We start from the raw sequence: 16021 nt of genomic DNA on the forward strand, positions 1-16021 counted from the left end.
GGAGCTCTTCTTAATATTTTGACACCAAAATCATGTCGATACACCTTACCGACTGCGAGTAAAGCCACCCACGCTTTAACTTGACAGACTGTACATGTCAAAATGATATTGATTTCGGCATCATTTTGAACATTTTTTTTCTGTGAATATACCGGAGTGGCGATCTGGGTTTGAATCAGCCCCATTCATCGCCCCCACTTTTCTGTATTCTTACGATCCGGAGGGGAATTGTCGGTTACACTAATTCAACAGATGGCCCTACAAAATGTAGGTCTGTCTTTTTCATTGAATTGCATTAAGAAAAAGAAAAAATAATTAAAAACTTGATGCTGTTTGCAAATAAACAAAAAAAAATAGATGAAAAAATAAGACTAACTATTGCTAATTATTTAAAAAAAGAAAAAGTCATGAAAATATGTAGTTTAATATGAATAAAATTTAATTTTGAGATACATTTTGAAAGCAGTTCGAACTTTATATTTTTGTGATTTATTTTGCTCATATTACTGATTTTATTATTTGTTAAAGTTAAAAAAATTATTTTTTGTTAAAATTATTAATGTAGCTAATGAAAAAATTAATAATATTACAGACCTCAATGACAAAAATACTTAAAACATATACTTAACCTTGAAAGCTTTTTGCTCGCTGCATTCAACCCCTAATAATTTTATTAACAAAATTTAATTTAAAGAACATTTTAAATTAAATACTTAATTATATTATTGCAAACCTCATTTCTAAAATGAATAGACTATAAACTATTAAACTCTATAAACAAACGTACCGTACTCATGACGGGCAGTAGGAGGAAATTCACTTTTTTCGTTCAGCATGACGCTCCGAACTTTTGTCTTCTCTATTTCTTTATTAATATTTTTTCTACTCAAGGCATGGAAAAACTGAAATTGTGTACACAACAATTTTTTACGCTTTGATAACTGATCAGGAGAACTTTATATTGTCTTAAATTAATGTTTAGGGAATAATAATAACTATTGTTATAAACAATTCTTGTGGCAAAATATTATAATTTGAGATTTTTCAAATTAGTATTTCCTTCAAACGACAGGAAGAATTCAGGTATTCCCTAAAGCAATAAATATTTAATAATATTTGATAAAATATAACAATTTAAATTTTTGTAAATACATTAGATAAAGAAATGCAAAATGTTGGTCCTTTCGCATAGAATTTTTTTTTACACTGGAAATATTTTAAGCTGTTGGGCGAATAACTGCTACTCACAAAGATGTTTGAGAAATTAACAATAACCATTGTTATAAATAATTCTCGTGACAAAATATTCAAGTGTAAGGTTTTATCAATATTTTTATTTTCTTTAATCGCTACAATGGATACGAATATTCCTAAACAATGTATCTTTGATCATATTTAGTGGAATATAACAATTTACATGTATATAAACAATTTACATAAAAAAATGTCCCAATGTTGGCAGTATCAGTTGAAAATTGTCGGGTTTTCAATCTTAATAGATTGGAAATGAATCATAACACTGCATGCTAAGATTCACTCAATACAAAATCTTTTGACAATAACCCACCGACTTGGCCATCAAAGAAAATTTAAATTTGATAAAACCTTAAGTTTAAATATTTTGCCACAAGAATTGTTAATAACAGTGGTTATTGTTAACTCTTCTAATATTTTTGTGACTAGCAGTCATTCGTCCAATAGCTTAAAACATTTCCAGTGCAAAAAAATTCTCTATGCGAAAGGGCAAGCATTTTAAATTTGTTTATCTAATTTGTTTACAAAAATTTTAATTGTTATATTTTATCAAATATTATTAAATATTTATTATTTTAAGCAATACCTGAAGTCGTTCTGGCCATTGAAGGAAATTATAATTTGAAAAATCTCAGATTCTAATATTTTGACACAAAAATTGTTTATCACAGTGGTTATTATAAACCTATAAATTATTTTGGTTATTAAATGTCATTCCTACATTAATGGGAAGCACTTTTAGAAAAAAAATTTTCACCGATAATAAGACTTTGTTCATACTTTGACTGGAAAAATTATTAATAAAAAAATAGAGGAGACAAAATTTCGGAGAGTCTAGATCTATAGAATTTAATGATCTTTAATTTAAAACAGAAAAATTCAAAATCGCAAGAAAATCAAAGGCTTTAGACATTTTTTAATGAAAAAAGTGCATTTTCTCCAACTGTGCGTCATGAGTACAGTACGTTTGTTTATAGATTTTAATAGCTTATAGTCTGTTTATTTTAGAAATAAGGTTTGCAATAATATAATTAACTATTTAATTCAAAAGCTCCTTTAAATTTAAAATCTTAAATAACATTATTAGGGGCTGAATGCAGCAAAAAAAATTTCAATATTAAGCAACAAATAAATTATTGGACTGTATAAATGTATATTTTGAGGTTTGGTTCAATTTAAATAAATATATACATTATGTTAAATAACATTAAATGAATTTTCTCATTTATCATTCGTGTCATTGACTTGTTACCAAATGATTCCCTCGAATTATTTGATTTGAAACTTTATTCCCTCAAACATTTTAATTACAATTACCACTACTTTTTAACAATGTTTCCTTCAAAACTTAAAATTATTAAGATTTTAATGGTACAAAGATGCTTTACTTTGCAACTTAAGTTATAGTCTTACATATTCTAATTATTATTATATTTATATTGGATATAAGTAATATATTTTTTATTAATTCTTCTGATCATGTATAGGTTTTAAATATTTTTGTCATTGAGGTCTTAAATATTAATTTTTTCATTATCTACATTAATAATTCCAACAATAAATAATTTTGTTGAACTAGAACAAATAATAAAATCAATAATACCAGCAAAAGAAATCATAGAAATATGAAGTTCGAACTACTTTCAAAATGTATCTCAAAATTTAATTTTATTCATATTAAACTACATGTCTTTATAACTTTTTCTTTTTTGAAAGAATTACTAATATTTACTCTTATTTTTCAATAAAAAAAGACAGACCTACTTTTTGTGGTGCCATCTGTTGGCTTAGTTTGACTGACATTTCCCCTCCGGATCGTAAGAAAACTACTAATACATACACATACATTTCGAGGCAGGGGGCTGGTTTGAATCTTAATCCGGATTGCTGCGCCAATAGATTATTCGCAAGTCTTCAATTTCAGAAATATAGCGACGGATAGCCAAGTTAAAATGACAACCTCTGAAAAAAAATCACTGATTTTTTTGTTAGTATACAACTGAAGAAAAATCGCAGCGTAGCCAGCGATTTCTTACATAAATTCCCATAAATGTCGCTGACTCGTTAACACTCAAATTATTTTGTTTACATTTTCTTCAAGATGTAAATTCCAATTTTGTATTTATCGCCTCCGTATAACACCTTAATACGGACACTAAAAGAGATCTGCGCATTCTATTACATTTTTCAAGATGTTGATCTTTATGAATGGATCAAATATTGGAAGTTTGCACTTCTGCAGTAATTCGCAATTAACGACCCAAGAAAGAAACAACCTAGTTCTAATAATAAGAGATTAGTTCATTTAAAAATTCGATAACTTAAGAATTTGGGGGAATTTAATTATTCGCTAAATTTCTAATTCATTAATCATTTTGAATTTTTCTTTTATCCTGCTTAAACTCCTTTGTAGAATTTCTAGTTGATCCGGGCGAGCTATCGTCAAAATCTGTAGAAGCTTGTCTTTTACGATTTAGAAACATTGTATAGTAGAATCTTATGAAATGTTGTAAACATAAATTTAAACTAAAAGCGGTTGTGATGTTGTGGCTTGTCACTCATTATGGATCCTTCCCCAGATTTATCGAATTATCAAAAAAAATCAATATCGCGGAATTACCCATGGCCAGCACTAGCTCAAAATAGATTAATTGAGAATGAGAGTGAAAGTATGCAGAATGAGTGTAAATAAAGCAATCATAGGTTAGGTTAGAACATTCTTTTGTACACTTTAGGGAATAATTTATATTACCTTTTATTTGTTATTTATATGCAAATTAAATAGGAAAACCGGAGGTTTATTGTATATAGGGACCCGATGTCTTGTCTCGATCGAGGGAAGTGTTCCTCGCTTCCTCAAAATCTCCACAAAATATAACACGTGTCTCCGCAACAACTGACCAACAGATAATTCACTACCCGCTGCACTGTCACGTAATGATGGGTTCGTCCTCCGATAATTCCTGGTTCGAAAATTAATCTATGACATTAGGGATTAAAGGAAATCACTCATGACGTAACGGACCATACGGTATTCGGCGTTGGTCAAAACAAACTGGCACAGCCATCTTGCCAAATATTTAAGCCGGCATACTACCAAAATAAACTCCAATCAACTCTAATGACGTGGAAACCGGATACTAAATTAAAGAGGGCAGCACCTCACGGCAGTAGTTTTTGGCGGGATAGAAAGAAGTGGGAGTGGGAAAGCTGGAGAGGACGAAATAAACACCAGTCTAGTCTTAGGCCTTATCAACTCAATGGTAGAAATATGAAGAAGCATAGCGCCAACATTTGGCCGCAACTTGAATTAAAAGTATCAATGTGTGACGTATATGCGCCATATATAAATTGTATATATGTGAAAAATGTTAAAATTGAATATCTTTATCAATAAATTGGATAAACAAAGTGAGAAAGATATGTAAAGATATATATATATATATATATAAAGTATAATAAATTACTTTTAATATATCTTTCTACATTTTTCATTTTATCTATTCGTTTTATTGATCATTATATTCAATTTTAAGATTCAAAACATATTTACAATTTATATAATAGCACACACGTAAAATAATTAAATGTAAATGTATTAAAATTAGCATCAACATCAGGGGCTACCTCAACCGGAGCATCGCCGGGAAGATCATTCAGCTCTTTTTCGGGCAACGACATGCAAGGCACTATTTTTGTTTTGAAAAAGTTTCGCGGACCGCGTAAATAATCCTTCGCCCGAAAACGCAGAAAGCATACTCGATAACCACTTTCATGGATTGCTCTGTAGGTTATTTTCGTCAAGAGAGGATTTGACACCACTTCTAACCACAACATACCCGGCTTTGCGTCCTTCGGAAATTGGCGATGCTTGACGTGACGCGTCGATTGACACCCGAGAACAACACACCTCCGTTTGTTTAACTTTATAGTCATCGGATTCATTTTTTCAAATAAAATATATACTTTGGCACCGTTTGACACTTTCAATTTTCAAACCTTCAAATTCAATCACATGTGCCGACACGCAGCCCCAACAGTTGGCCGCAACTTGTACTATGCTTGAAATAATAATCATAATTCTTCATATTCGCCCATTAGAGTTGAGAGGGCCTGTCTAGTCTTGGCCATCGGCTTGTAGAAATGAAATCGTCTTTGTTCACTCATTTCTTCCCGGCTTGGTCTCCAGAGCTTCGATTATCTGCCTTTTGGAGTGTTGATTTTCTTTTTTTTTTTGTTTGAGTAAATAAACATGTCATTAGGGTTAGTTTCTTTTTGCGTAATTTGAACGGGTTAATAAATATGAGTAATGCCACCATTGGGTAGTTGTGTGACGCGTTTCGGAGTGAAATAATTAAATATGTAAGCCTACCTTTTTAGTTCGTTCAGGGTGTTCCTTTTTTTGTCAATTTAGATTTAAGCCTATTTTGTGGTTTAGTAACGGTCACGCCCTTCAGGCCGAAATACTCTGCATTTTCGAGGATGCGATCCTCCTTAATTTACATTTAAATATTCAATATAATAAACCTAGATTTACTTTATTTTCTTTAAACCTAAGTGCCACAATACTTTTTCTCGTCTCCACTTATCCTTTCGCTGATTGAGTATGGACTTTTTATAAGAGATTGCTTAAAAGTGGTAATAAATCTTGAATTATGCTTTTTTTGGAGTGATGCTAAGAACGCGTCCGGCGCCTAACAACAATAGGTTGTTAAGATTATCTTTTAACCATTAAGTACACCAAGATTTGAGCATTATTTTCCCTCTTTGTCCTAACGGTTGGAATTAAGGTTTCACGGTTTATAAAAAGTTTATTTTGACAGAAAAATGTTTGAAACCATCGAAGTTTACTTCAGAATCTAGTAATAGCGGAAAGTTCATTATATAAAAATGTAAGATTCATTTTGAAGCATTGAAATATGAGTAATGTTATAAAAAGAAATGAGGAAATAAACAAGAAGACCATTTGAGATATTTGAGCACAATAAATTATGGCAAGGGCCTACAATAAATAACATTTCATTTAAGGAAAGGAAAGTATACTCTGTACATAAAGAAATATGTACTTAATTTTAACTTCCCAAAATATAACAAAATATATGTAGAAATATAAAGCTTGACAATATTAAAAAAAATATTTTGATAAATAGAATTGTGATATTTATTTTTATCTTAAGTTATTTTTATAAGCAATTTTATATTTGACTAATATTTAGATAAAGTAATTTAAGATTTTTTTCTAATTCACAAGCATTTACAATTCTTTTTTAAATATTATAAAGCTATAATTCAGATGTCGTTAACTCTCAGAATGACCGAAAATCAGTCATCGTTCAACCATAACATTTCTTTCTTGAAAATAACCAAATAATTTATATTAGCAAAATAAATGTTGTTCTTTTCGAAGAGCTTTATGTTAAAATTAAACTTATTACTAATTATTTATTATGGCTTAAGGGTGAAGGTTATATGGACTATATGTGACATAAATCTGTGGTAAATTAAAAGTATGAAAATAGTAAATTAAATGAGCAGAAAAGGCCTTATTTGAATTATTTAAGGTTTAAGATAAGTGCTGAAATTCGTTGCTGAATATTAAAGGTAAATATTTTTGAAATTTAAATTAATTTTGTTCATAAATTTAATTCATATAAGTTTAAAAGGATAGAGACCATTTATAGTGAAACGATATTAATAGTACTAACGTTCCCATCTTAAAAGACGGCAATTGTTTGTTTAGAGCTATATCTTATTTTTGAAATAATGACCAAGAGAAACATAGGCAAGCTAGGTTAAAAATTGGTCCTTATATGAATCATTTATACTAGGAGATGGTTCTTATACTTCAAGTATATTAGATGAAAATTCATATAGAGTACATATGTCACAAAATAGTATTTATGAAATGAAAAGAAGAATTCAAGATTTTGTGCTAGGTACTACATGTAATGATATTCCAAATATTAAAATAAGATTATTTAAAGCAAAATTACATTGTATGCTATCCAATATTATAAGTGTAGACATTTTTGGTGATACCTGGGGTCATATTTATACAATAGAATATCAAACACGAGGATTGACCCATTCTCATTTGTTGTTTATTTTGAATTATAAGAATAAATTAATAAATTCAGAAGGTATTTATAAATATATCCTTTCACAAAAATATTTGTATAAAAAAGTTTCCGAATAATTTTTGGAATTATACAACATTTGAAAAAAGTGGTTTTCCTAAATACAGGCGTAGAAATAATACATATGGAGGTTATGTGTACAATAAAAAAATTGATGGAAAATTTGTAAATGTAGATAATTTTATGGTTGTTCCTTATAATGCATATTATTTTTAAAAAATATAGATGTCACATCAACGTTGAATCTTGTGCATAAAGATGAGCACTAAATATATTTATAAATATTTACATAAAGGACATGATAAGGCATCTATAGCATTGAAAGAACTTAGTAAATAAGATTCATCAAAAGCAGAATCATATGATGAAATTGCAATGTATGAAAACTCTCGATATGTCAGTCCTATATGGAAGCTGCATGGCGAATAGAAGAATGGCCTTTACCTGGAAAATCTCATTCAGTCATTCGTTTATTAGTTCACATGTAAAATCAACATGTAATTTTTCAGGAAAATATACAGCATGAAGCAATATTTAAAAATAATAATAGAACTTTAACTGCTTGGTTTGAATTAAACAATAAAAATAATTTGGCTAAGAAAATTAATTATTCAAATATAGTAAAATTTTATTACTTTAATTAATCTAAAAAAATTTGAATAAAACGTTGAGGTTTTTCGAAATCTCTTGCAGTAGAAATAACAGTGTTTGCACATATAAAACAGAAGATAAACTTTACATGGATATCCGCTGAAAGATTTGCTGCAACAAAAATTAACTTAACAGGATAAACTTGAACCAAATATCAGTTAAACTTTCTTTTTTTTCCATGACAACACATGTGTTTTGAAAAACGTGAAGTTCTCTGAATAAAACTTCTCCCTCTAAAATATTTCCTGCAACAAATTTTTTTATTACTTTATTCTGTAAGTCGAAAAGATATAAATTGATTTAATTTGAAATTAATTTTAAATTGTTGAAAAGGTGCAGTGAGTTTTGATGATTTAAGATCTCACGAAAATGTAAAATACGATTCATTTAAAATGCACCTATTGTCATGGCATTGATATAAAATAATGTTAAAATTTTTAATATTTTTGAGGAAGCGTGTCACATCATGATGCCTGAAGAGCTGAAAAAGTTTTTTGCTTGGTTTCTTGCAAAAATGATTGCAGGACAAGTATTATGCAAGAATAAATTAAGTTTTATGATTTATGGCATCATTTTAAAATTATGAAATTGAAACAGAATATGAGATCAACTGATTTAAATTTTTCAGAATTTTATTAAAAATCGGAGAGTGTAGAATTAATTCATTTGAAATACCTAATAATTGGAAAACAGATAATATATGCACAAAAATCGATGGTTCTCTGATGAATGAACAGGATGATTAATCAAATTGTGCAATACTCGCATGTGATAATGAAGTTATTTATGAATTAATTATGAAAATATTAAATAAAATTAATAAAAAGAAGTAAAATATTATAGTATAGATTATGCAAGAAATAAAGGAATGGATGAAACTGATGAGAACGTGCAACTAACTTTTCCAGTAGAATATTTAAATTATCTCAAATTTTAAGGCTTATCGGTTGATAAATTAACCTTAAAACGTGGATATTGTAATGCTTATCAGAAACTTAAGCATAAACGATGGAATATGTAATGGAACAAGGTTATACACTTTTAAATTTTTATATTGAATATAAAAGGATTGATAATTACTGGAAGTTAAAAGGAAACTACTGCATTTATTACCAGAATTACGTTAGATAATCGTGAATTTCCCAATTTACCTTTTATTTTATTTAGAAAACATTTTTATATAGTTCTACACTGAAAGAAATAGTTTGAGGCTAATGGAAATTCGAGTTTGCTTGAGAATTTCTAACTGAATTAGAAAGAAAATTGTAGTATCTCAGCCATACGAATTTGAGAATTATTACTTGAGTATAAGAAAATCACCAAGCCTAATATGACGAGGCAAGTTTGTTCAACTGAAACGATAGTTGGGAAAAGTGTAGTATTAGATATATGATTGAAATATCAAAATATTACATTTGAAATTAAAATTTATTATCTGAAAGAACACTGCGGTTAAGTGCTGGATTGGGCATCTGGCTGTTTACTTGATGCAATCATACCAATCTTTTTTCGCTGATTATAAGGACGCTGTTATAAGGTCCGCGAAACTTTTTCAAAACAAAAAGATTGGTTATGCGAGATTGATGAGCCGGTGAGGTTCGCGTCGACTCGGCATTATTCGCTTTCTTCAGACTTGTGATTTTTGTGAGTTATGTGTGCCTTACTCGTGATTATGGATGACTTCGTGGAAAATAAATTGCTAGAATAGAATCTTGTTAAATTCAAATCACAGTTTCATGGTAAGTATTATTATTATTATTATTATTATTATTATGTGACAAAAATATCTTTGATTGAATGCGATTATCGAACATAACCTGACATTTATAGTAAGTTCGAAGCATCTCAACGCGTAAATAAACTCTAGATTATTATTGTCGTATTATTTTATAGCAAATGAGGTTAGTGAAGAAGCTTTTGAATACCTAACTCTAAAATGTGTACAAGATTTATTATTGAATAAGGCTGGACCTATAGCTATTTCTACAAATAAGTGGAAAAAACAGAAATCCACACTTGTTGATAAAGAAAATGAGACACGCGCTCTTAAGCCTTCTAAAACGTTACCAAATGTAAGAATATTTCTGTAGCTTTCGATTCTAATTAATTTTTTCAATATAACACTGAGAAAACTATATCGCATGAATTACAATATATATCGTAATTCCAACACTATATACCGTAATTATCGCATGATAATGGCGCAGAATCGTGATCTCGTACAATACAAGTTTTTATATTATATACCGCATAATTGTTTAATCTGTAACGTAAGAATGTAACTTTATTACGCTATCACAAAAGTGATTTTTTCGTGATTCGCAATGATTAGCTAATTTTAACCCATAGCTTTTGTATAAAATATCACAGATAATGATGTGCGCCTGCAATAAGTTAAGAATAGATAATAATTTCCAATTATTTAAATAATTTTTATAAACAAATACACATTTGGACCCTTTTTTCATGAATATGATTTTTTTTGCGGAATTAACTTGAAATGTCTTACCGAAGACACCTTGCTGTAATATTTTTCATATTGATCGAAAAGTGTTGATTATTTAAACAATGTTCATAAACAATTTCACATTTTGACCATTTTTCATGTATAGGCTTGATTTTTTTTTGCGGAATCAATTTGAAATGTCTTGCAAAAGAATCCTTTCTGTCATATTGTTTATATATTATTATATTATTATATAGTCATTTTTGACTCATGTGGCCCTGAAAAGGGCCGTTTTTAGGTAGGCATTTATGCTTCAGTACGTAAGAATCGAGCTCACTCCTTGGAGATTGTCATGCTTTCAGCCATTTTAGACAGAGGTTTCATCTTCCTGGATACTACTTTTCTATAACTGCTTATCAAAGGGTCCGAATGGAGCAGAAGATGATAAAGAACATCTAGGTTCGTAATTTGTCTGTCAGACATTCTGCTGTTATTAGCTCTAACTTTTCTAAAGATCTTATTGTTTCCCTCTTGCGACTCTTCCGAATACCAACCAATTGGTAGCTCAATAGATTGAATTATATCACTTCCGTGAATAAGCAGCTTATGTACTGATGGTGGCATTTTATACCAAGGATAAAGATTTATGCAAATATCAGCGGTTTCCAAACAGTAAGTCTTCAATTTCGCGCAATTAACAATTACAATTATTAATGTAATATATCGTAGAATCTGGTGATCAGATTTTGATCCAAACCGGTTATTTTAGCAACGAATTTAGCTTTTTCCAAAAAGGTGCGGGCAACATTTCCGGTATTTGTTGTTCCATAACCCTGCTTCACCACATCAACTGTTAAACCCAGTTTGGATCTTAATTGTATCCGAACACGAATCCAGGCATGCAACGTCGAGAGACCAAATTTATAATGCGCCTCATTGCATGGAATTTTAGCTACATATGGTATGTTGTTAACATGTTTTGATTCAACTCCACAAATATTGCAGCGAGAAGATGCTTTCTGTCCAGTCAGAATATTACATACCTTTCCATCAATCATCGTACACTTCAAGTCAAAGCTGATATCAAAACTCATTCCATGACAACAATGGAATAGGTACGAACTTTTTCCAGCAGCTTTATGCGATAGTTGTACTCTTTCTTTACAAGAGAATCAGTTTCTTTAAGAAAATTTAATTTAACTGTCCTACAGAAATTGACAGGTGAAGGTTGTTCGTCCAAATAATATCATCATCTGCTTTTAATTGAAGGTGGACGAAGGAAATCAAAAAGAAAGATTTATTCGTGAAAAGGCTCTTGTGATAGCTGATGTTTTTTTCACTCTCATAATCACTGTTATAAGATTCATCGTTTGCATCCACATCATCACTCTTCTTTGACCACTTTTGCCGTGTGATCTGATGCGCAGAAGCACCGTCCATGCCCCACTTTCCAAAGAGCACTAGTTTTTTAACAAAAAGATTAGCGAGATCATCTTTTTCCATTTGTAACAAGATTCGCTTAACTGTATGACCCAGTAAACTTATGAAAAGGACACATGCTCCTAAATTAGATGTCTCTATATGCTCATCGTTTCCTGGATTACAAGCTTTTTTCGCTTCGGAGATCTTTGAATACGGCGGATATGAATCATTGCCAGTATTTCTTCATTGTACTTTGTTAGCTTTTCGCGTTTCCTCTTCGACAGACCTAAATCCAAGTACATCGCTAAGATTCTTTGCAATTTATTCTCTTCATCATCTTCCTTACGAAACTGCGTCCCAGATTTGCTATCGGACTCATTTTCGATCAATGAAAGTGATATGGATAATTCTTCATTGCTATAACTTGAAGCAAGTTCTTGGACGCGCCTTTTCTTCGTCTTTTCGGATCCATCTTCAAATGATAATCGTGGTCTTACTCTCTTTCGAACATTAGTTAAACCTTTTGTTTGGATAGGTGGGTAAGGAAAAGGTACCTTGAACTCTGCTTCTAAGAATGCAGTATGATTTTGAAAAAACAATGCTTTTTTCCTACAGACACTTTTCCATTTTCTATTATACAAAGGCATAAAATAGTCAACCAATTTTTTTCTTATAATCATTAACTGACTTTCATCAAGAGAAGGCGTAGCATTAATATTATCCAAAATCAAATCTACTTTGTTACATTTTGATTGTGGATCGCTATTCCAAATAATGTCACATAAGTGCTGATTTTTTATTCTGTATTCCATGTTAAAAAAGACTTCGAAGGATTCCCTCAATATCTCCGTAGAAACACGCAGTCTATTTTGAACGTTTTCCATGAAAAAAAATAAAACAAATGCACAAAAACAAATCAACAACGACTTGAAGTTGCTTCTGCTATATTCAACTGTTTTTAGGTACAGTTGATACCAAAAACAATTTATTTGTAGCTGCAGCAACTTAAAGTCGTTCCTGATTTTGTTTGCTTCATTTGTTTTATTTTATTTCAAGAAAGATTTATTTGCAAGCAGTCTTTGCCAAAACATTTTCAGTTCATTCTGCAAAAAAATCTAGCCTATTAAAAAGAATGGTAAAAATGTGCATTTGTTCATAAATTTTTAAAAAATAATTACCAGATTCTGTCATATTAAAAACATGTCAGCAAAGAGTCTTTTGCAAGACATTTTGCATTGATTCCGCAAAAAAATCAGAGCTATTTATCAAAAAATGGTAAAAATGTGCATTTGTTTATAAAAATTGTTTGAATAATTGGCCATTATTGTCTATTCCTAACTTATTGTAAGCGCACAACATCATCTGTGATACTTTCAGACAGGTTCTGCACTTCAATTAGCGAAATCTTAAAGTGACAAAATATGTTATTTTTTAGAGAAAATTAGGTGAAACATATATTTTTTTATTTAGAAAAAAATGTTTAATAAAAAGAGGATTTTTTTATTTTGACGTTTATTTTAAAAAATTCTTTCTTTTAAATTAAAAGGTATTCGTTTTTCATAAAATTTGAAATTATTAAGTTCTTTTTTTGAATCTTAAACTTAAATGATGAGAATTCATTTGTCATGGACCTTTTTGTATTATTTTATTTTACCAACCACGATACAATTTAGATTTCAAAATTCCTAGCCTTTTCCACGGCGATTAAGAAGGGTTATACCTCAGGCCAAAATAATTGGAGAGTTATGGGAAAGGTAGAATTAGGTTAAAGAATATTTAATATAATATAATCGAACTAATTAAACTCTGATTTTGCAGGACTTTCAAAAATGAAGAAAAATTTTCTGAAACTGTAGGACTTTCAAATTAGAGTTTATTTCTAATTTTTAAATCCTATTTAAGTTAAAATGGACTACAAATCTAAGATAGTTATCTTGTATTTCGGCAATGTCTGTGAGTTAATTGTGAAATAATACTATGATCGTTCAAAATCTGAAAAAGTGAAATGTGACCCACTCTTGTTTCAATAAAATTTCTACTAAAGTTTAAATTAGTGGTTCACATTTAGGTTAGTTTGTCTCAGTCTATATAAACAATTTCTAAATAAATTATGTATTTAACATTTATTAGCCTTTCATTTTTGTATCTTCAGAATAATATTTGAATTTTGTGTATACAATGAGTCAGGATTTTTAGGTGATTTGTTCTTTTACGCCTGATTTCAAATGAATACGGTCAGCGATAATTGTTATTCGTGCGTTATTCTCCAAAAAACCGACGTTAATTACAGTTTTCTTGTAACTACTATTAATAAGATCGCCGACGGTTATAAATATATAACAAAGAGTTAAATGTAACATGTATTCAAAATAAAAAACTGTTTCTTCAAATTGTAATATCATTTAAACCAATTTATTTGGATATGACGATGGGTCGATCACTCCAACATTCCTGGTTGATTCACTAAATATTCCCATACACTTGTTCTATCAATATTCCTGGATATTCTTGGTATTCTTGATATTCTTTATAATCTTAAACATTCCAAATTATTTAGTCATTTTAAAAAATATCAAGGAATTTCAAAGAAGTTTATGTATTATTGTGTAATTACAAAATATTTTCAAGTGTTTGAAAGGATTTTGATGAATTTCAAAATAGTTTAAGGGGATTTAAAAATTCTTTTAAATGAAAAAATTCGAGTTTATAAATGAATTTTAAAAGAGTTTAAATAATTTCAAAGAATTCCCAAAAATACAAGAATTTTCAAGAGATTTCAAAGACTTTAAAATACTTTTTATGAGTTCAAGATCTTGTAAGTGATTTTAAAGGATTTTGTAGCATTTCAATTGATTTGATATGGTTTAAAAAGTCGGTAAAGAAATTTAAAATATTACAAAGCACTTAAAATGATTAAAAAAAAATGTTTAAGGATCTTTATGTAATTTAAAAATATTTTTCAAGTATTTAAACAGATTTTCAGGAATTTCAAGGGATTTAAAAGGAGTTATTTATTGAAAAACCTTTTTAAAGTTTATATCTGAATTTCAAAAGATTCTCAAAGATTTCAAAATATTAAAAAAAGTTCAAGATATTTTTAATGAATTTAAGAGATTTTAAGTAATCTTAAAGAATTTTGAAGGAATTTCAGTAGAATTTAAATGAGTTTTAAGATTTTAAAGTAATTTAAAAATATAAATAATGTTCTTGAATTCTTGAAAGTCTATTACATCTCTCAAAATCTTCGGAAATTTGTGGAAATTATTTAAAATCGACTAAATTTCTTAATATATATACTGATTTCTCTAAAATCTTTAAAAATATCTTGCAATATTTTTGAATTTAGTTAAAATCTTGTTTAATTACATAAAATATTCAATAATAATTTGTAATATTTCTAAAATCTAAAATATTAGTACATATATTTACAATATTTTTTATAGAACAGGTCACAACAATTTGCAGACGGCCATGCACAGCTGTAGGTTATATTTCAGATTTCTTTTTATACTTGAAGCTAGGTTAGCCTCGAGGTTTTAGGCGTTAGGAATGCGAAACATACAGGGTTCGAACCTGCGGCAAATACAAATTTTCATAGCGTACGATTCTAAATAGTGTACTGATTGTGCAATAGCAAATAATTGTGTACTCGAACATGTGAACAAATATTAAAGTATGAAGTAATAATATAATAATACAAAGGGTTAATTTTTTTCGGCGAAAAATTGGTTTCGAGACTTCTTTGATATAGACTGTATTTTAGCTAGAATTTTAGATTTTATAGAACATATTTGTTTGAATACACTGTTAGAAATGTTCGGAAAATTCCGACACATTTAAGATACTAAAGTAACTTAAATGTACGAAATTAGGTTGCTGAAAATGAAATTCCGTAACTTTTATAAATTTACTAAATTCTTATTTAACTTCAGAAGCAGTTTCTGAAAATTACGTATTTTTTCCTAAAATACCTAAATGGTAACTGAAATATAAGTTATCGTGACGTATAGAAATGCGCAGTTGCATGCGCCCTACTCGCTTCTCGAGCGCATGCGGCTAGCAGACGAAGCATGAAGGTTCAGTATTGGTTACCACCAATACTGAACCTTCA

This window comes from Belonocnema kinseyi, chromosome 1, assembly GCF_010883055.1.
Source record: "Belonocnema kinseyi isolate 2016_QV_RU_SX_M_011 chromosome 1, B_treatae_v1, whole genome shotgun sequence".
Classification (NCBI taxonomy): domain Eukaryota; kingdom Metazoa; phylum Arthropoda; class Insecta; order Hymenoptera; family Cynipidae; genus Belonocnema; species Belonocnema kinseyi.